General features: G+C 35.8%; 1 protein-coding gene across 7 annotated transcripts in view; it reads left to right on the top strand.

Moving 5' to 3' along the window:
• Positions 1-21,774, top strand: part of FBXW7 (F-box and WD repeat domain containing 7) — a 207,254-nt gene that overhangs the window by 87,150 nt on the left and 98,330 nt on the right. Inside the window, exon 1 of one of the 7 annotated variants that reach the window (XM_027117186.1) lies at positions 1,144-1,283. The exons of the other annotated variants lie outside the window; for them this stretch is intronic. The gene's annotated coding sequence lies outside the window, so the exon portion shown is untranslated. Of the gene's footprint in view, positions 1-1,143; positions 1,284-21,774 lie in introns of those variants that run through there. 7 annotated transcript variants of the gene reach the window in all.

Raw genomic sequence — 21,774 nt, 5'->3', positions numbered from 1 at the left:
TAATACTGTTGTTTATGTTTTCAGGGTGGTTTGTGGTTTTTGAATCTTTTTAATGAGATGCAGGTAACCAGGTAGGAGAAGATTCAGTATCAAAACAACCAGGTTTTTGGTGGCTTTTCACATAATTATTGTCAATACCTATCTATGTAGTCACATGCCCTTTCCTTCTCATTTTAAACTCTTCTTACATTTATGATAGCAGGGGTCTCCTTGGATTCTCTTTCTTAGTTATTCTGTCATTATCAGCACCACTGGTTTTGCTATAGAATTGTATTGCTCCATATTTCTCAAGTTTAAGTACAGTATTCAGAAGGAAGTTTTTACTTTGCCTATCAACCACCGTCCTGCCCTCTTCCAGCAATACTCAAAGATTTTTACTAGCTACTGTCTAAATTTTGTTTAAAAAAATAGTTATGCCTATGTTTTTGTATTTTAGATTGAATAACAAGATTGAAAACAATCCTATAAATTAATCTGTAATAAAGAAGTAAAATCAGTTGATTATTCTTACTGTGAGAGTTTGGCTGGCTTCTTGAATCGTAGAGTCATAAAGGGTCAGCAGTTCTGATTGGTAAGTTAAAGAATCCGTCCAGTAATTTGCTCCCTGTTGTTTCTCAAAGCAATGCAGCAGCAGTTCTTTTCCAGATATTGAGCGGTTCTTGAACAGAGTGTATGGGGACAGGGAGGGGTGGGGCTCATTCCTGTTGGTTGTTGAGACAGTGTGCATTTACAGAGGGAACAGGTTGGATAGGCTGAGCCGGAGGAGTAGGCAAGCAGATCTAAACTGATGGAGGACAGAAAGAGTGGTTAGTATAATTTGGGGGTACATTATCTTGAGTTTGCTCCTTTATTCAGTACTTGGGCTTTAATATAAAACAGTTTAAAATATTAAAGCACCCTACCTTCTTTCTAAAGAGTAGCCGGGAGACTTCTGCTTTTAATATCGAGTTTTTCTTGGCAATGAGTTTGTGGCTGGTATCTTCTGTAGGGAAGCTGTTGTTTTATTCTTTTTTAACAGTGTTTCTTTCAGCCAGAGAGCTGCAGAATGAGGCAGTTAGCCAATTTTGAGTATACATGGGACATTACCAGTTCTGATTTTTTAAGTTAAATTCTCTGATTTTTTAAGTTAAATGAGCAAGTCAATGTGTGGCTGTGGCTGCAGCGTTATTTCTTCTTTAATGAAGAGGTTGAGCCGTTCGACCTGCTGCTCCGACCTGTTCCCTGGTAGCCATACATCAGACCAGTTGCAGAGATTATCCATCGAGTGTCCCAGGCAACCAAAGGTAACTACATAGATTTATTTCAAATAAAAATATACAATTAAAATGGATGCATTATAACTAAGACCAAATGATTAAAAATAAAAGATCGATTAAAGATGTTCTGAGCAGTTTTCTTGACCTTGCAGTAGCTATCCAGTATCATTTTGTCATCATCAGATTGTGTAGCAATGGAAATGCACTGCAGTAATTGATTTTGTAATAGGATCAGGTGATTTACTAGCTGCACTGACAACCACTTGCTTGCCTGCTCTGAGCTGTGGAGGACTCTAATGGATGTTGTGATTGCAGCCCCGAGTTGCTGTGAGGCTGCTGGCCACTTAAAGCAGCAGCATGTATTTTTAAAATTAGAATAGTAAGTTTCTCTTTTTTGTTTTCTTTGCTGTAAGTTATGGGTAACCTCAGTAATTTTACAGGTAATTGAATGCCCCCATGAAATTTTAGAGATTATGTGTTATTTCATCCATCAGTTCGTAAAAAGTTCATTGGTACTAGTAGTCTTGAATATAATCTCTGCTCCCTGCTCCTAGTTTAGCATCAACATACTTTGGTGTTGAACATGAGAGCACATCTCTAAAATATAACAATTTATGTTAACTGTCCTATGTCATCTAAATGAAACAGAATATTTCTCACATTTGTAAATTTCATCAGTTTCATCTAGCTATAATTATGATAATGGGATTATGGTAAATTCTTGTACTAGTGAGGAGTTGTATTAAGAGTTGTTTTGTATCCTTTTTTGGTCTTTTGCTTTCTTAGTGGTCTCATAGATATAACAACATTTAGGAACTCTGAGTTGAACCAATTCTAAGGAATGTTGATGAAAACATAGTAGCTATTTTAGAGTAGTGTTTAAGGGTATAGCAATTTAAAAATTTAAAAATTGGATATTAAAAATTTAATATCCAAGATTATGAATTTTCAGTGATTATATTTTAATAATCTTTGCTTTCATCTTTCCTTTATGCATTTTAAACAAATAGTTGATTATAAATATAGAAGTATAAGACCAAAGCTTAAAACAGAATAGAACTAGTGTTATGTAAAGGACCATCAGACTCAGGTGCCCAAGATTTTGCCCACTTTGAAGTTCTGCTTAGGGCTTTGCATTAGGAAAGAAAATTATCTCCCCTCTTTACATTCCTCACCAACTCCTTTACCTCTCTAACTATCTAACATGTGAAGTGTTTTGTACACGGCCTGATACATAAAAATACTGAATTCTCTGTCCTTCCCTAATTTACATTCTTAAATCATATTTATTTTCTTGCCACAATAGAGGTGCTATTTCTTTCAACCACATCTAAAACATTTACATTAATTAATGTTAATAATTTGCTATAGAAGCAATTGGGCATAAAATTGCCATTGTATATGATAGTCAAACTTGCAAGTGAAGACAGCTTCTCTTTGTGATGTACTTAAATACTTGCCCGTAGTATTTGAGGCCTTTGTGTTTCTTGAAAGATGCAAACATTTCCAATATCATTCTATACTTTATCCTAAATTCAGATACTTAAAACTTTAATTATGGAAGACTAATATAATTTAAACACTAGTATTTGAAATCTTTTATTATTCAATTGGTAACAAGTTTATTAACCCCCTGCCCACCCCCACCCCCACCCCCCAAAAAAACCCGCTATGAACACTGATAACATGAACATAAGGATGTTAATACCATAAGAGATTTGGTCAAGGATGTGTTGAAATTTCATATATATTGAAATGTTAAGTGGTGGATTACCAATAAATTACTAGTAAGTTTCACTGGATTGGTGAAAGCTTTTTTGCAGTGGGGCGGGCAAATAGGAGGAAAGGAAGTGAATATCAGAAGTGTTGACTACTTTTTAAAAAGATTGGTTATAAAAGATAGGAGATACTGTGACCTGTAATTCAACACTCTGTGAAGTCCTAGCCCTAGTGGAACTGCTTTTTCTTAAGAGCTCTAGATCAAGCATTAAAAGACCTGGATTTAATCACACTCTGCCACTAATATGTTGTACTTGATGACCTTGATCAATTTGTATATGAACATTTTCAGGGTTCCTTAAGCATGCTTCTAAAATGTTCATTAAAAAGAAATGAGTTGACTCTTACCACTGTGAGGTATGGTAATACTTGACCTGGAAGCATGTTAAAGTTAGGAGGAAGGATGAAATTTCTTAAAGAACCAGGTTCTAGGTGATATTGAAATGTCTCCTTTCATTTTTCCTGTTTTGGGGCTGGAGGGCAGAGAGGCACATGTTTTTGCTTAAGAACACTTGTCTTTTTGATATCCAATATTCTCTAAATAGGATAATTATTCTACATAATAAATAAAAGAACAAGTTTGGGATTAAATTCTGGAGCTGCCATTTTTTCCTATGCTCTCTAACAAAGATAATGTTGTTAAAGAGTTTGTTTCCACACCTGGCATATTTTTTAGTCAGCATTTTTTTTTAAAGGCAGCCTTTATGTTGCTACTGCTTTTTCCATATAGGGCCTATCAGATAAGCTGAACACAGTCCTCTTTTTTGCCTGGGCAAAGTCATTTGTGGGTTGATTGAATTAGGTGCATTCACCATGATGATCGTGTCATAATAATTATAACAAAGATTTATTGGACCCTTAACTTGGACCAGATGCTATCCTAAGCACTTCTACATTAATTATGCCATTTATGAGATAGGTGTTCTTACTGTCATTTTTAAAAATGAGGAAACTGAGGCTCTGAGAGGTTACATAACTTACGTTAAATCACACAGCTAGGAAATAGCAGAGCCAATATTAAAACTTATACTTAAAAAAATATATATTTTTTAATTGTGGTAAAATACTGTACTTTAATATACTTTTAAAGTATTTGCACTTTCAATTAAGCAGTGACTGCAGAGATGAAGCCAAGTTTTTGTCTGAAGACATTATATGATTACTTAATTTTTGTGTCTTGAATGAGAAGAAAGTGATATATTCCCTTCTTACTCAGCTTTTTGGAATATACTTCTCATTGTTGCAATAATTATTCATTTAAAGCATTTGTACTATGTTTGCAGTAATGTTTCTCAAAGTGCGGTTCAGAGATCACTTATATCTGTATCATTCAGGATGGTAGTTGAATGCACAAATACACATCAGAACCCACTGACAGAATCACTAGAATTGGGTCCAGGGATTTTCATTTTTAAACAGTCCACTCAGGTGATTCATATGCATATCAAATTTTATATGTCCATACACATGTAGTGCATGTATGGTGTTAGGTTGAACCGTATGAAATTGCCATTTTTGTAGGCCTAGTGGTTTAATATCGACATTTTCATGGAGTTTAACCTACCATGACATCAATTTTGAAAATATGTATTAGTTGCACATTGTAGTGAGGGAGACTGGAAGCAAATACAACAAATTTATAAAGTGATTATCTCTGGATGATGAGATTATAGATAATTTAAAATATTTCTTCTTTACATGCCTAGGTTTTTCATGTCTTCTTTACATACTAGGTCTTAGATTTGACCTTTATAATAAGGCAAAACAAGTTGCCTTACTGATAACGGTTCTAATAAAAATATTAATATAGCTAAACATTTGTACCCAACATCAGTTAGTCTTCTCCTTTGAAATGTAGGTCCATGAGGGCATTCAATTCTGTTTAAGATAAATTGTCCAAATTAAATATTCTGATCCAGGATGTAGCCTCCTTTAGTAGTCCTCCCTACCCCCAACCCCCCTTTTCTTAAGAAAAAGGAAACATGGGAAAGGTATTTTCATGGATTATTTATCTGTACTCACAGCTTGGCCAGATAATTTAACATTGTGGAAATCCTAGCAGTTCTTGACCATTAACCAGCCTCTGCTTGGCCTCTTCTACAAAATTTTTAGTTTTTTTTTCCTTAAGGTCATCATATATTGCTAAGGCTCTCTCTGTGAGGAAGCTTGTCCCTGATGGCTTTAAAACATTACTATGCTGGAGAATATTTTTTCTGGGCCAATGTGACTTTTACATTATTCTGACCTCACCCTTTAATGATGAATGAATGAAGTAATTCTCACTACAGAAACGTGTTTTGTAGAAAAATAGTAGCCTCTAGTTGTCCCATTGCTTTGTCATCATTCATGTATTGAACTATATTTGTGCACATTCATGTTTATATTTATATATTAGCATGTAGTAAAGGAAAGGGGCTTTGGAGTTAGGCTGATTTGTCGGAATGAATCAAATTTAGGTGACTGAGTTTTGGTTGTGTGAGGATAATACTAATTATCTGGTAGGATTCTTTTGAAGATTAAGACAGAATGTACATAAAACATCTAGCACAGTGATTGGCATATAGCAGATAACAAATGTTACTTCCTTTTCTAATGCTGACATTTGAGACTGCAAAGATTAAGTGACTTGCCCAAGGTTACCCCTCGGCAAGCAAAGGGGCAGGTAGCAAAAGTCAGATTCACTGACTACTATAATTGCTATCTTAATTCCTATCCTATCCTAATTCCTGTATGTACACATATACATACATTTGGGTGCATACATGAGATTCTCCTACTGATTTAAGGTTTATTCTTCCCTTAGTTGATTAGTGTCTCACTAATTCATATTCTTTTCTATTCAGATATTGATGCTGATAATGGTAGAAGATTGGTAGGGAAGCTCTTTACTTTATGTAAGTTCCTGTTCTAATTAGACTAGTACTGCTTTGAAGTGAAGGATGCTGTACTTAAGGTTGTGTCAGCAGTTTTATTCATGCCTGTTTGCACTTTTCCAGTAGACTGTAAACTGTTTCCCTAGTTACACAATAATAGACAGGCATTGGCAAATTCATTGTTTACTTTTTTAAAAAACATGGCATCTTCCCCCAGTCAAAATAAAATATACCAGTTTACTTATTTTATACTAATGCATTATGTTGATCATACAAGTTTTCCTTTGGAGTAATTTATAAATGAATATGAAATTAATTTGGTTAATATGAAATTAACCCCTTTCTATTTGTTTCTCAGTAAAATTTCTATTCTTTAATATGGTCATTATTTTATTCTTCTATTTATAGATAAAAATACAGCAACAAAGATTATTTTCTTTTCCCAAGCTTGCTACCTTTTAGTATAAAAAAGAAGGAATATCTTCCTATATTTCTGTAACTGAGATTTGTGTACATTATCTGCACTTATTTACCTCACAATACCATTTGCAGTAATGTTAGAGGATACGCATGCTGTAGATTTTATGGAGGATGTGTTATATGAGTTTGTAGTGGTTGTTATTATGTTCTTTTATGTTTTGAAATTTTAAGAATCAGAACTCATAGGATTTGACATTGCACCATGTCTGGCTTTCATTAAATTTTTGAACTGTTACTCATAATAAAAATTATAATTACATATCCAAATTTGCATGTAGTAAGTGATTAATTTTGAAATCATGTTAACATACAATATTAGAATCAATTGATATATTTGATCAAATCTATGAAGCTTGAGGTACACAATTATTTTAACTATTAGAAAAGGAAAAATGCTGCTTATTTAAACTATGGCATGCCATCAATTTCAGAGAAGCTGAGATATGAAAAAAATGTGCCTTTTAGAATCTATGAAATATTTCAGGTGTGTATTCAGATTTTAGGGCTCTTTTTCGGTGAGGAGCAAATTTTGTGTTGCTAGTTGTTGAGGACCCTACTTAATTCTCTGTATATGTACAACTTCACCAATTCTTTTTGTTCATTTGTTCTGCCTTTAGTATTTATCTAGTGTCTTTCATGTGCAGAGCTGTGTCATGTTTCTGGCCACGTAAGATTTCTTCCTCCTTGGAACTTCTATTACATATCCAGAGCATAACAGAAAACCAAGTTATTGGTAATACAAAGTAGTACTTACTTGTATCTCCAGCTAGGTTTCAGGCTGTCTTAGGGCAAGATTGTTGGTTTTTATGTGTCATGTATCTGCTTCATCTCCTATCACATACTTGGTAATTCATTGTAATTTCTTGATTAAACTTTGTTTAAAATGGTAGGAAAGAGAAGTAGCGCATACACCTCAAAAGAGTGTCTGTATGATTATGTTTTAATAGTAGTTTGTATCTCTTAATCTCCTATCCCTACTACTATGTATAAAATAAATAACAATGATACATTGTATAGCATAGAGAAATGTAACCATTATTTTATAACAACTTTAAATGGAGTATAATGTATAAAAATATTGAATCACTATGTGATTCAATTATTATAACTATGTTAGTTATAATACTAACATTTTGCAGCCTCCAATAAATTAATGGATGGAGACACCGAATATCAACAGCTGCTAACATCATGAAAGGAAGGACACCAGACGCTAGGTGACTCCTAATGAAATAACTCACCACGCTGTGACAGAGGGACCAAACCAAGCCTAATAAAGCCTCTGGATCCAGCTGCCAGTTTGAATGAGGAAATACAAAGGACGGATAAATGTGTTGAACTGTATCACGTGTATGCAATTAGTCAAATCCAGACTATGAAAAACAGATCAAACAGATAAATTTTAAGAAAGGTATAGAAAATAAATCTGTAGATTGAAATAGACTTAAAAGAAACATCAACCGTTTTTTTTTTTAATGGTCAAGATTGAAAAACAGTATCTAGGGAGACATACTTCAGTGAGAGAATCATAAATAAAAGGAAGTGATTTCTGCAAGAGCAACTTAGAGGAAAGGAGTTACTTAAAGGAAGGGAAGGGGCTATGATTGAGTCAGGGCACTTGGAGGCACTTCTGGGATAGTTGGCAAACTTCTAAGTATTGAGCTGTGTGGTAGTTATAAGAATGTATATCCATGAATATAAAAAAAATCTGATTAGAAAATGGGCAGAAGATCTGAATAGACATTTTTCCAAAGAAGACATACAGATGGCTAACAGACACATAAAAAATGCTCAACATCGTTAATCACCAGAAATGCAAATCAAAACCACAATGAAATATCAGCTCTCATATGTCAGAATGGCCATCATCAAAAGTCTGTGAATAATGAAACGTTGTCAAGGACATATAAAAAAGGGAACCCTAGTACACTGTTGGTGGGAATGTAAACTGGTGCAGCCACTATGGAAATAATATGGAGGTTCCTCAAAAAACTAAAAGTGGAACTACCATATGACCCAGCAATTCCACTCCTGGGTATATATACGAAAAAAACAAAAACACTAATTCGAACAGGTACACGCACCCCAATGTTCATAGCAGCATTATTTGCAACTGCCAAGATATGGAAGCAACCTAAGTGTCTATAAACAGATGAGTGGATAAAGAAGCTGTATATACATATACACAATGGAATATTACTCAGCCATAAAAAGGAATGAAATTCTGCCATTTGCAACATCACAGATGGGCCTAGAGGGTATTATGCTTAGTGAAATAAGACAGAGAAACACAAATACTGTATGTTATCAATTATGTGTGGAATCTAAAAAATAAAACGAATGAATATAACAAAACAGAAACAGACTCACAGATGTAGAGAACACACTAGTGGTTACCAGGGGGAAAGAAAAGGGGAAAGATAGGTTGATTCCATATCTTAGCTATGGTGAATAATGCTGCAGTGATCATGGGAGTGCAGATATCTCTTCAGTATCCTGTTTCCATTTCCTTTGGATATATACCCAGAAGTGGTTGCTGGATCATATGGTACTTCTATTTCTAACCTTTTGAGGAACATCTATACTGTTTTCCATAGTGGCTATACAAGTTTGCATTCCCACCAGTAGTGTACAGTAGTTCTCTTTTCTCCACACACTCTCCGTGAATATTTGGTATATTTGGGTTTGGAAGGTAGTTACTCTGACCTTGTAAGTAGTACCCAAATTGAGTTAAGGTTTGAATTAGATGTCTTTAATGGCTGCTAATCTCCTTTCTTCTGTGTCATATTTAACTCATGATGAGGTAACCTATTTTAAATATATATTTTTAAATTTTTATTTATTTATTTGGTTGTGCTGGGTCTTAGTTGCAGCACGTGGGCTCCTTAGTTGTGGCCTGTGAGATCTTAGTTGTGGCATGCATGTGGGATCTAGTTCCCTGACCAGGGATTGAAACTGGGCCCCCTGCATTGGGAGTGCGGAGTCTTAACCACTGCGCCCACCAGGAAAGTCCCTGAGGTAACCTATTTTAAAGTGTTTTTAAAATTGGTAACAGAAGGTTGTTTAATAGCTAATAACATATTAAGTACTCACTATGTGTCAGACACATCTTTAAACATTTTACATGTATTATCTCTCTAATCCTCACAATAATCTTGTGATATAGAGGTGCCATTTTAAATCTCCTTTTGCAGATGAGGTAACTGAGATTTAAAGGTGTTGAGTGATATATCCAAGTTTACATAGCTAGGTAGTGGTAGAACTAGAATCTGTATTGTCATCTACTACTGAACATGGGCTCTTGACCACTGGGATTTATAACCTCAATTTTATGCAGCTGTTTCCCTATCAATTTGGCTTTGACCAAATGGATCCCCAACCCACTGTCCCTGACTCTGATTGGGAGAAAGGTGATGTTTAGGGGTCTGAGAAAGCAGAGTGGGCCCTATCTTAAGAGGCTTTTATATGAAAGAGATAGTTGTAGTCGTGTCATGTTACTGTCACCTGTGCCCATTGTTTTTCTTGGTGCTTCAAGATTTTTATTATGCCACGTTGGAAGACAGGTTGGTCTAATGGAATGAACATAAACCATGGCTCAGACATATCTGAGTTTCAAACATGTTACTAAATCTTACTAACTGTAAATCTTTGGGCAAGTGACCTTAATCCGAGGCTGTTTCCTGTTTTGTAAAATGGAAGTAGTGATCTCAGGGTTGTAGATTAAATGAATGTGCTGTACCTAGCATCGTGTTGGTCCCTAGTGGACACTCTGTAAATGTTTGTTGATTACATTAATGCATTGGAAGTATCTTTACTAATTTGAATATAAAAACAGGCTTCTTAACCTATAAGATTCCCTACTAATATTTTGGTTTCTATATCCGGAGGAATCGAATTGCTGCAGTAGAAAAACAAAGGCCTATTTTATGGCTTTCAATTAATTATTATTATTATTATTATTCTTTTGACTTAACCTTCTACTTTTGTCTAGGGGAGAGGAGTAACTTCAGAATGAAGGAATCCTATCCAGAAACTTGGAAGTTCTAAGAAATATTCCTTCCAACAAATCTGAAAATCAGTAGTTTTGGAGAGCAGCGACCACCGTTATTGTCTTTCCAGTTATTTGAATGGCTGAGTTTAGTGGTAGAATCCTTAGGCCGTCCTCATTGTGATAAGGAATTCAAGTTGTGACCAACCCACAATGCTTCCTCTTAGTTTTAGATTGAGTGTACAACACAGCATTGTTTGTACTGAAATTGAGGGTGTTTGGAAGTTTGAGAGTGTTGTACAACTACTGCCTTGTTAGGTTTGTCCAGAAATACTGTTCTATAACCTGAAAAATTTTAAAAATTTCTTGTCTGAAAAATAACAGATCATTACATAAGGGATCTAGTTTACTGATTTAATCATTATGACAGTGTTGCTTTATTTCTACATAAATAGAAAACGTCTTTGTCAGAAGATCATATTTCTTACTATTTAAAAAATAATAGCTCGTAGTCTTTACTAAAAAGAAAGAATAGTTTTGAGTGGATTATAATTGTTTCTTGCTATTAGAATTAGTATTTTACATGTTATTTTCTTAGTGGTGGTGATGGTTTTTACCTTTTTTTTTTTTCTTTTTCAGTTACTGTAGACATTGGTGGGCACTGATGAAACTGGGCTAGAATGAAGTTTATTTTACCTGGTTTCTACTATAATTATATAACTTTTAGAAGTTTTTTTGTCCATATATCTTACAAAGGTCTAACTAGGGTAGATGTTTGTCTCATAATTTTTAAAAAATAATATCTTTATAGCGATTGCACTCTACTTTTTGGATGCAGGGTTTATGTCTTTGGTCAGCATTGTATCCCCAGTGCCTGGCGCATGTTAGAGTTTAAATCTTTTCTCTTTTTCAGTTCAAATACACATTTTCTGAAGGCACGTTGTGTGCAGTGCAGTCACGCACTATCTTCCCCCAATATGTCCACTCAACCTTCCTGCCAAGAATTTGAAGAGGAAGATGGAGTGGTTGTTTCTGAGAGTCTACATGTGAATAGTGATTTTCTGGCATATTCATCTAAATGAGGTCATTGTTTTGCCTCAGAGAGCAAGAAAAGAAATCTAGGCAGGAGTTACCTGAGTTCTAATTGCACACATACTGACTGACACTTCCTAGGGATCCAGGCATGGGGGGGATCAAGCAATAGCAAATGAGAATAGGATTCCTAAATTTAAAAAGCAACTAATAAGATGACATTTTTTTCCGCTTGTTGTTTTTCTATAGTTGCCAAGCTAAAATTATGCTCACCAAGATAGGAACCCTATTTAAAAAACAGACTCACTGGTTTTCTATAGACAATACATTTTCTATATTACAGTGGTGTGCTTTTTCTGAAGTGCAAAACCTTGTAAAATGATAGTGAGGCAGAGTAGAGGCCAGAGTTCCAGGATTTGTTCAAGTCAGTAGTTGCTCATTGTGATGGTATTGAGGCTTTCCTTAAAGATGCTGAGTTATTTCTGAAATTAAGCAGATTCTGGCTTTCTTTGGTCCTGTGATCACTGGCTCTTTAGGTAGTGGCTTCAGATGTTGCTTCTTCTAAGTACGGTTGCTTATGTGTCCCTATTGTATTCTTCATTCCAAATTCTGTCTGCTTGCTACAGAATGTTTCACAGTGAACCATGTGTTGCTGACTCTTCATCTATGGGCCCAGAGCAAAGAAGACCTAAGCCTTCTTCAGCATGTAACAGTCTTCAGCACGATGGGAGAGTCAAGGAAGGCAGAGAAGTTTTTGCATTGTCTTCAGTTAATTACACATTTTTCATTGAGGTGCTTTTATGTAAAGTGAAGGTACAGATGAGTTTTGACCAATGTATGCACTTATGTAACCATAACCAACACCTCAATCAATATACAGAGTATTTCTGTCACCCCCACCCCCGCCAAATTTCTCTCATGCTCCATTCCATTCAGTCCACACTTAGGCAACTACTGTTCTGATTACTCTCACTGTAGATTAGTTCTGTGTATTTGCAAACATCCTATAAACAGAATCACATAATGTTGCTTTTTTGTGTCTGACTTCTTTCATTCAGTGTACTGTTTTTGCCATCCATGTTGTTGCATGTATCAGAAGTGCATTCTTTTTTATTTCTGTGTACTATTCCATCACATGAATACAATTCAATTAATCCATTCTTCTGTTGATGAATATTTGAGTTGTTTCCAGTTTTGGCTATTCTGAATAAAGCTGCTATAAACCTTCTTGTACCAGCCTTTTTTATGGACATTTCTCTTGGGTAGGTACCTAGGAGTGTATATGCTAGCTCACCGCATAAGTGTGTGTTTGTAAGAAACTGCCAAGTGGTTTTCTACAGTGGTGGTACCATTTTATAGTCCAGTAGCCAAATATGAGAGTTTCAGTTGTTTCCTATTTTCAGCAACATATGGTGGTGTTTGGTCTCTTTTAATTTTAGTAATTCTTGTGGATGAGAAGATCTTCTGCATTGTGGTTTTAATTTGCATCTCCTTGATGGCTGATGTTATTGAGCACCTTTTCATGTGTCTATCAACCCTTTATATCTTCTTTTAGTCAACTGTTTGTCTTTCACCCAATTTTTTGACCTATTTAATGTTTGAATGGTGAATGACTGAATTACTACATGACTGAATTCTGTGATTATTTACCTTACTTACCCAGGTTTCAGCTTTCATATCCAAACCCGACACCCCTCTTGCTCCAAGCCATGATGACAGCACCACTCTACCTAAAAGACTTCTAGGAAGGTTGTTTGCTCAGTCATAAGGTTTTTTTCAGTAGACTTCAGTTCAGTAGACTTCTTGAACTACCACAAAGAAATAGAAATATCTGGTAACAACTTAAGATGGACACTTACATTTTTGTTTTAAAAATCTGTAATCACTAAGCTTTTTTGTTTACAGTCTATGAGAAAAGTGATTGAATATAAAGGCAAAGCAGTGTGTATTGAAGATGGATAGAGGTGAGACCAGATTGGGTATGTCTTAAGTACTGTGCTTAGGATTTTAGATTTATCCTACAGAATGGTAGTTTTCAGAAGTTTTGCAGAGTCACTCGAGGGTTGCTAATTCTCTCTTCTCCCCTGCTCTCACAAGCTCTCTCTTCACCTTTTTAATATTTTGCTCTCATTTGAGCAAAGGGTTCAACATGTAAAAAGTTTAAAAGCTGCCACTGAGTTGTTGACATTTCCTGTTCTGGCAGCAGTATAGAGGGTAGATGAGAGGGGCAGGAGACAAAAGATAGGGAGATTACTAGGGATGTTATTCAAGTAGTTTGGGCAAGAGGCAGATGGCATGCGCTTATTAAACAGTACTAGAAAAGTGGGACTGGTTGTAGTGGACTTAGGAGAACTTATGATGTGAATGGGTGACAGAAGTGTGGGGATAGGCAAGGGTAGTTTGTAACAAATGATAGGAACCAGAATGACATCCAGATTTCTCCTTTTACCCCCTTATTTCGGAAAAGTTCCAAGTACAGTGCTAAGAACTTATTTTGCCCCAGAACCATTTGATAAGTTGCCAAAATGATGCACCATCACTCCCAAACACTTGAGTATGCATTTCTTATAAACAAGGACATTCTTCTGCATAATCACAATATAACCATTAAAATCAGGACATTGGCACTGGTATATTAGATTGTTTATTCCTCAGACCCCATTGTTGTTCAAATAATATCTCGTATAAGGACAAGATTCCATTCAAAATCATGAGTTGCATTTATTATCATGTATCCAGAACAGTCCCTTGATCTTTTATTTTCATTCCTTTAACACTTCTGAAGATTACAGGCCAGTCATTTTGAACTGGGACCCTTAATTTGTGTTTCCTCTTGTTTCCTCATTAGGTTAGGCATCATTGACAGGAATATCACAACAGAAGGGATGCTGTGTTACTCCCACTGCTTCCTATTAAGTAAACATAATTTCAGTTTGTCCCATTACTGATTTTCACTTTCAGCCTTTCTCACTCTTACACTGGGAAAACACTTAAAATAATTTTCTGATCTTGAGAAACCTACGTAAAAATTATTTTATCTACAGCTCATGGTATATTCGCTTGATCAGAAGTTGTAGATATAATGATTCATTGATAATTGTCAGTGCTCTTTTGAGTACAGAATGCTTTTTTTTCTCTGTGGACATGTTTATACTGGCAAATTTATTAGCCTCTTCTTTTTGTGTGGTTCCCCCTTCCCACAAAGGATGTCAGCTCCAATACAAGTTAATGGAGCAGATAGAGGAAACTCCAGTTTTTTCTTTTTTTAACTTTACCTTCTTAACCTTGACCACATAGGCCTTACCACAAATTCTTACGATTTGAGATCCAAATGAGATATGGTACGTGCAAGAGCAGTCCCCCTTCCCGCCCCAATATTTAAGACTAAACATTTTAGCCACCTTTTCTTGGGGGAAAATACAACCCCCTGGTAATTAAGCTTAACTTACTTTCCTTGAAATAAATCTCTTTTAGGGAATTCCCTGGTGGTCCAGTGGTTAGGACTGTGTGCTTTCACTGCCAAGAGCCCAGGTTCAGTCCCTGGTCGGGGAACTAAGATCCCACAAGCCATGTGGCTCGGCAAAAAAAAAAAGAAAGAAAATCTCTTTTATCATTTCATAAATTTTGCAAACTCATAAGAAACATAATAAATTTCATGTAACTAACTTAAACCAAAATGGGACTCAATTTTTCTTAATGTAGGCTTAGCAGATTTAATTTAAATAAAGGTTATAAATTAATTTTAATTAATGTTATTTACAGCATGAAAATTTATTGACAGTGTCGAATAGTAGAGCAACTGAAATCATAAGCCAAAGCAATATGAATAAAAATATTGCCTAGACACAATTTTATATAAGACTGAAAAAACATTTCCTTATTCAGTGACATGATCAGGCTCAAATATAGACCAAGCAGTTAGAAAATTACTTCTTTTATAGGCTCATATACACATAAAAGTGGTGTTTTTGAATCTTAAAAATTATATTTACCTGCTTACAGTGAATTTACCTTTTTAATGTAAAAATTGTATTTATCTTGTGTGCTTGTTCTTTGCTTTAGAAATACCATTCAGGGTCAAACATGGGATGAGCAAGCACATACAAATTTTTCTTTCAGCTGAAATGAGACCATTTTTTAGCTTACTCTTGATGTTCATTGAATAAGTAAAAGATTGTTCAAATGTGTGAAAAGTTGGAAACTGTAGCATAATGTTCATTGTTTCCTATGATAGCAGGATATTCTTTTCTTTGCAGAAATCCAAAACTTGTCTGGGCAGATCAATAAAACTCATCTTGAATGTATTAGACTGCAGCTTCTTCCTTTTTTCTCAAGTCAAATTCTCACAATCAGAAGATTCAGAAAAAGAGTACCTGCTCATTGATAACACTTGCTTTTGAAAGGGAAGGAAGATCGTTTCAGTTTGTTCTTCAGCTTCACTAGGTGGTTTCCAGTAAGACTTGAAACTTGCTGATGACTTCTTCACTTGGGCCCGAGCAGCAGTGGAAACATTTTAGGATTTCTTTTTTGTAACACGATGTTTTCTAAAAGCGTATTTTCCTTTTAAATCCAAGAATTTTGTCCCTTGAAGTCAGAAACATTAGAGACTGAAGAGCAAGTGTGAGATCTGCAGCCGTTCTTCATCTTCAAAGTATTCAACAAAATCTCTTCCTCTGTTGTCTTAAAAGGACCCCTTTCAGCTCAAATACCCTGTTGAGAATTTTTCCTCTGCTAAGCCACTGGATTTCTTTATGTAGTAGGAGATGTTCTTTAAATACTCTGGAGTGAAATGACCTTTGTTTAATGAAGTTAACCATTTTGTAGTTTCTTCCAGAACAGTTTTATTTCATCCCAAGTGTTTTTGACACCAGTACGTGAATACCTTCTGTGTCAGTTCAGGTCCCCAGAGAAACAGATGTCAAGACAAGATTTGATGTGCAGGGAGCCCCATCCAGAGTTGGCTATTGGAGCATTCCCACCATGCTCAGGCTTCTGCTGGGAGAAGTCTAGAGGAAGCATGGCCAGGTGTGAATGTTACTGTGGATTCCAAGGTGAGGTAGCTGGGGGCTGTCAGGCAGCTCTGCTCCTCATAGCAGGTTCTGTTGAAGGGATATCTGAGCAGGGCACCACTGTGGCCACCACACCCATGATATCCCATTTGGGCTCTGACGCCATCCTGTCATGTGGATGCCTTTCTTACCCTGCTGACGTTAGACACGCCCACCCAAGTAGACCTTCTCATTCTGCTCTGCCTTTGCCCTGCTGGGTCTCTCTGCTGTATGGATCACTCCTCACCTTGCTCATAGTCAGGCTGTTTCCTCCCACCTTCCCCCACATACTGGGAAGCCCTCCTCCCTCTGCTTGGACTGACACCTCTGCTGGACTGCCACCACCTCCCACACATACACCTAACTTGCCTGGCTCCACTTAATGGCTTTAGGACTGAATTGTTGAGGGGAGAGGATAGTAGAAGGAAGTAGAAGAGGAAGAACCATTTGGGTTTCTTAAATCTGCAACTGACTAGAATATGCTTCCGTTCACCGAGGTAGAGAAAGCAGGAGGAGGACCTAAGAAGAAACTTGGGGGTGTGTGTGTGTACAGGAATTTGTGTTTTAAAATAATGAATTTGGGGCAACTGTGGGATATCTTGATAAAACAATAGGCTCAGTGGAGGAGTTTGGCTAGAGGGAATAGAATTGGTTGTCATTAGCTTCTGTGTGGTAGTTAAAATCCCAGCTTGCAAAGAAACTGCAGAGAAGGAAGGAGCTGTCAGTGGAGAACAATAGTGCTGCCTGGTGGACAATACTAAGAAAAGGATTATATCAAGGGAAACTAAGGGATGTGAGAATTGTAAAGAGGGGAGTGCTTGTTTAGTAATGTCAAAAGTTTACATTTTTTACAAAAATGGTAAAAGATCCAGTGGGATTTAGCAACCAGTTTAAAATTTAGTTATAATGGAGTAAACCCAGATTGCAGAGGGAGTGGAGGTGAACAGGAGTGAGGAATTAAATTTGGCCAGAAATAGATATGTTATTTAACTTACATATACATATGTATATGTAAGTTAAATAACATAAAAAGTAGGTATTGACATATGGACTGAAAAATAGTGTTTTTCATCCTTTCTAGTAAAGATATACATGATTGATGAGGCATGTGGATTTAAAATATTCAGTTCAGAACCATAAAACTTCAAGTGAATAATTGCTGGTTGTATGAATACTTGTATGATGTGCCCCGTATTGTTCATTTTGTGTTGATTTTATTAATCTACAGTACTAAGGATCTGTTCAGCTAATTTTGCAGCCTCTGGAAGATTTTCACCTTAAGCTGCATAAATGATTTCCCAGTTAACTGCAGTATGGGAGATGTGAAACTAGAATTACTCCACAAATTGTGTGCTTTTGAAGTATTCATCTTTTTAGTCACACATTTTTTATAACATGTGCTGAAAATAACAAGAAATTTAATAAAGGGAAAATATCTTTATGACTTAGAGGAAGATAATTTATAAATAAATGTTAACATACTAGATTTATACCCTCTGAGTTTCAAGAGTACTACAAGTGACTTGTTCAGTACAGACTACAACTTAAAAAAATGTGTTCAAAATATCTGGTACTTTTTTGTGACCTGGCTTGTAGCTCTTCTTTGATGAGGAAAGAATTCTCAGCACACGACTGGCTTTAAAAAGATGTAATAATTATTTACTCACTAAATGTTTTGAGGACCGACTGAGCCAAGCATTTTTGTAGGTGCTGAAGATAGTGGTGAAAAAGGTAAGTCTCTTTCCTTATGGAGCTTAAATTCTAGTGGGAAGAGGCAGATAATACATGAAGAAATGAATGGATGGATGGATGGATAGATAGATAGGTAGGCACTCTATATAAACAGACACTATTGCAGTGCTTTTATACAGTGCTTGGAGCAGAATAAAGCAGGGCAAAGGGGAATAATGTGATGCAAGGGAGTGATTATTTTAAATAAGATTATTAGGGAAAGTGCATTTCTTAGAGAATGTTTGAAAAGAGTCCTGAAGGAAATAATGGGAAGAACCATGCAGATATATGAGGGAGAGCATTCAGATAGAAGGTGTATCCAGTGCAAAGGCTCTGAGGTAGCAGTGTATTTTCCTCTTCCAGAAAGAACAAGGACAGAAAGAGTGGAGCAAGGTGAAAAAGAGAGAAGAGTGGAATATGAGCTCAGAGTGGTGGGATGTGTGTCGATTATACAGGGCCTAAAATACAACCATTTAAAAAAAAATGACCTTTATTGTGAGTGAGATGGGAAGCTCTTGGTGGATTTTGAGTAGCAGATACTAAGTATCTAAGTAAGTGATACTAAGTAAGTGATACTTAGTATGTGTTCCAGATACTTACCTTTAATCAGTTTGAACATAGGGATTAATACCAAATTATTAATTTGTCATGTAGAGAGTTCATAATATGCAGTATTATTAAGTGGTGCGTCCAGAAGAGGAATCCTGGTGATTAGTGAGGTTCTTTTAGGATTCATTGAAAATCCTAACCTGCTTATAGAAGGTGATTCCCAGCTTTGAGTTATCCTTCTCGATGATCAGTACAATTTGGTTGATTTTCCTACCATCTATATCTTAAAGCTTCTTAACTGACTTTGTAGATCAAGCCTAGTGGCTTCTGAAAATGTTAGTATTGCACAGTCTTTGAAGGCTTTGACAATTTGCTTGTCACCCCGTGTACATTAGTGTAACCAGTATTACTCAGTGTCTACTATGATTTCAAGGTTAATCTTTGCCTGGTAATCTTTGGAGGCTCACAATTCTGGTTCACTCTGAGATAGGCTTTCAGAGCTCACTTTAACATGTATACCATGCCCTCTTTAACTCCTTTAGGCAACCTAAAATAAGCTGTTCAAATGGTTTTGGATAATCAAAGGTCTTTTGAGAAGCGACGTTCATAAGAAACTATTTAAAAAGTTTGTGAGAAACTTAAAAAAAAAAGGTACTGAAATTAGGTCTGAAGTGCTGCTAATGTAACCAGGTATAATGACTAAAAGTTACCCTGTATTTTCTAGGACTTGGGGAAAGTCACATAGTAGTTCTCTTTTATCTCAATAACCTTATTATTGAATTTTTTTGAAGAGCAATTTATTATAATACTTATAATACTTCTCCTTCATCCTGGAATGGAGATGCCTGTAGGTGTCTCTTCCTTTAGGTACCCTTAGGTTTGGGCCTCTCTGGACTTTCACACTGCCAGGAGAAGCCTGTTCTCCCCACTTACCTAAGGAAAAGTGGTGCCCCTTTTCCCTTTTCTTTCTCCAGCCGTTACTTTATACAAAGTCCAGCTTTATTTAATATGAGATTTGCCTACTCACTAAAATTCGTTTGTAACACCAAAAATCAGTACTTGTGGTACTTTCACAGTCATTTGTGGATGTTCGCATGCACAGGGTGGCAAAAAATTTGAGTCACCTGACATGGACTTTCCCGTCTGAACCAGGTGACACTCTGCTTTCTTGTTTCAGCTCTCAGATTCTACACAAGCGTCCTTTTCATCGTCTGTTTACTGAAACATTTTTCACTAAAAGCTTTTTGTGTTTATTGTTTGTGGTTTTGCTGTTCAAAATGATTCCCAAGCAGTTTTGAGGTACTGCCTAGTGTTGTGATGGAAAACATACATGTTAGATAAGCTTCTTTCAGGCATGAATTTATAGTGCTGTTGACCATGAGTTCAATGTTAATCAACTATATATTAAATAACATGTCTTTAAATAGAAATACACATATAAAAAGATTATGTATTGATCAGTTGGCAAAAATGTGACTAGCGGCTTGCAGGAACTCAACTGTGTATTTCCCTTAGGAACACTCGTTTGGTATTTGTGGCAACTTTATAGAACACAAATACTGTGAATAATGAGAGTCGACTGGGACTTCCCTGGTGGCGCAGTGGTTAAGAATCTGCTTGCCAATGCGGGGGACATGGGTTCGAGCCCTGGTCTGGGAAGATCCCACATGCCGCGGAGCAACTAAGCCTGTGCACCACAACTACTGAGCCTACACTCTAGAGCCCGTGAGCCACAACTACTGAGCCTGCATGCCGCAACTATTGAAGCCCGTGCGCCTAGAGCACGTGCTCCGCAACAAGAGAAGCCACTGCAATGAGAAGCCTGTGCACCGCAAGGAAGAGTAACCCCCACTCGCTGCAACTAGAGAAAGCCCGCACACAGCAACGAAGACCCAATGCAGCCAAAAATAAATACGTAAATTAAAAAAAATAATGAAAACGGACTATGTTTAATTAAGGGTAGTGATTTTATAGAGACTTTAGGTATAAACATTTCATCATTCCCTCTCACTGAAACCGTTTTAGATTTGTTTAAATACATGCATAAAGAGTTGTAATGTAAAATTTAATTTTGCTATGGGTTCAGGTTAAAAGTCACTGATTAACTTGTAAAGAAACATTTCTAAACATTATCTTCTACAAAATTAATATGTGCCTGAGGCATATTGAGTGCTCAGTGAGTATTTATTTTAGAATAATAATTTTTGAGCATTGTAGGATTCTGGTTTTGGAGAAGAAGGCAATATCAGTGTTAGAGAATAATATTCTTTTAAGACTTTATCATATGTAGTTATGTAGAGTGAGGGACATGAAAGAAAACTCAGTTGAATGTCAATTTCTGGTCCCTGCTTTGCTCTAAGCTAGCTAATCTTGAGAAATACTTACTCTCTTTGAGCCCAGTTGCTTTGTCTGTGAAGTGAACATTTTCAATTTGTTCACTTTCATTTTCTTTTGTCAGTATTATTCCTGACCTTAAACATTTCCATTCTCATCAAGGAAATCATACAATTTAATGTCAAAATATATTAGCTGTCACATTTTGTTTTACTGACTTCAACTTCAGTCTCACTGATTATTGATAAAAATGTAAGTTATGTATATGATATATCTGACATTATATACTGGTAAGAAGAAATAAAAGAACGTCCTTAAATTTTACATAATTTTTTTTTTTTAGGATATAGGATTCTGTTTGTTGATGTTTGTGTTTCATATGATACAGTGTCCTAAATCATACAAAAAGTTTTCTCTAAAAACAGTTTAAAATTAGAATTATAAAAAGCAAAAATGTGCTTTTATTAATACCTCATTTATTAATATTTCCTGTATGGCAGAAGTTTTAGATTATGGATGCTTAGTTTTTTTTTGTGGGACTTTATAAACTAATTTTTTTTTGGAAAAATTGCTTTATGAAGCCTTAAGAAGCACTGAGTATAATTAAACTGTAGTCCAGAGTTAGATACAATTTAATAATAGTTCAATTCCAAAATAAAAGTTATTGTAGGTGAGACCATGAAATTTCCTAACACGTGATTTTA

Source organism: Aethalodelphis obliquidens, unplaced genomic scaffold (genome assembly GCF_003676395.1).
Source record: "Aethalodelphis obliquidens isolate GAN/ISIS:26980383/991018 unplaced genomic scaffold, ASM367639v1 scaffold17, whole genome shotgun sequence".
Classification (NCBI taxonomy): domain Eukaryota; kingdom Metazoa; phylum Chordata; class Mammalia; order Artiodactyla; family Delphinidae; genus Aethalodelphis; species Aethalodelphis obliquidens.
This window is presented reverse-complemented; position numbering and strand designations above follow the sequence as displayed.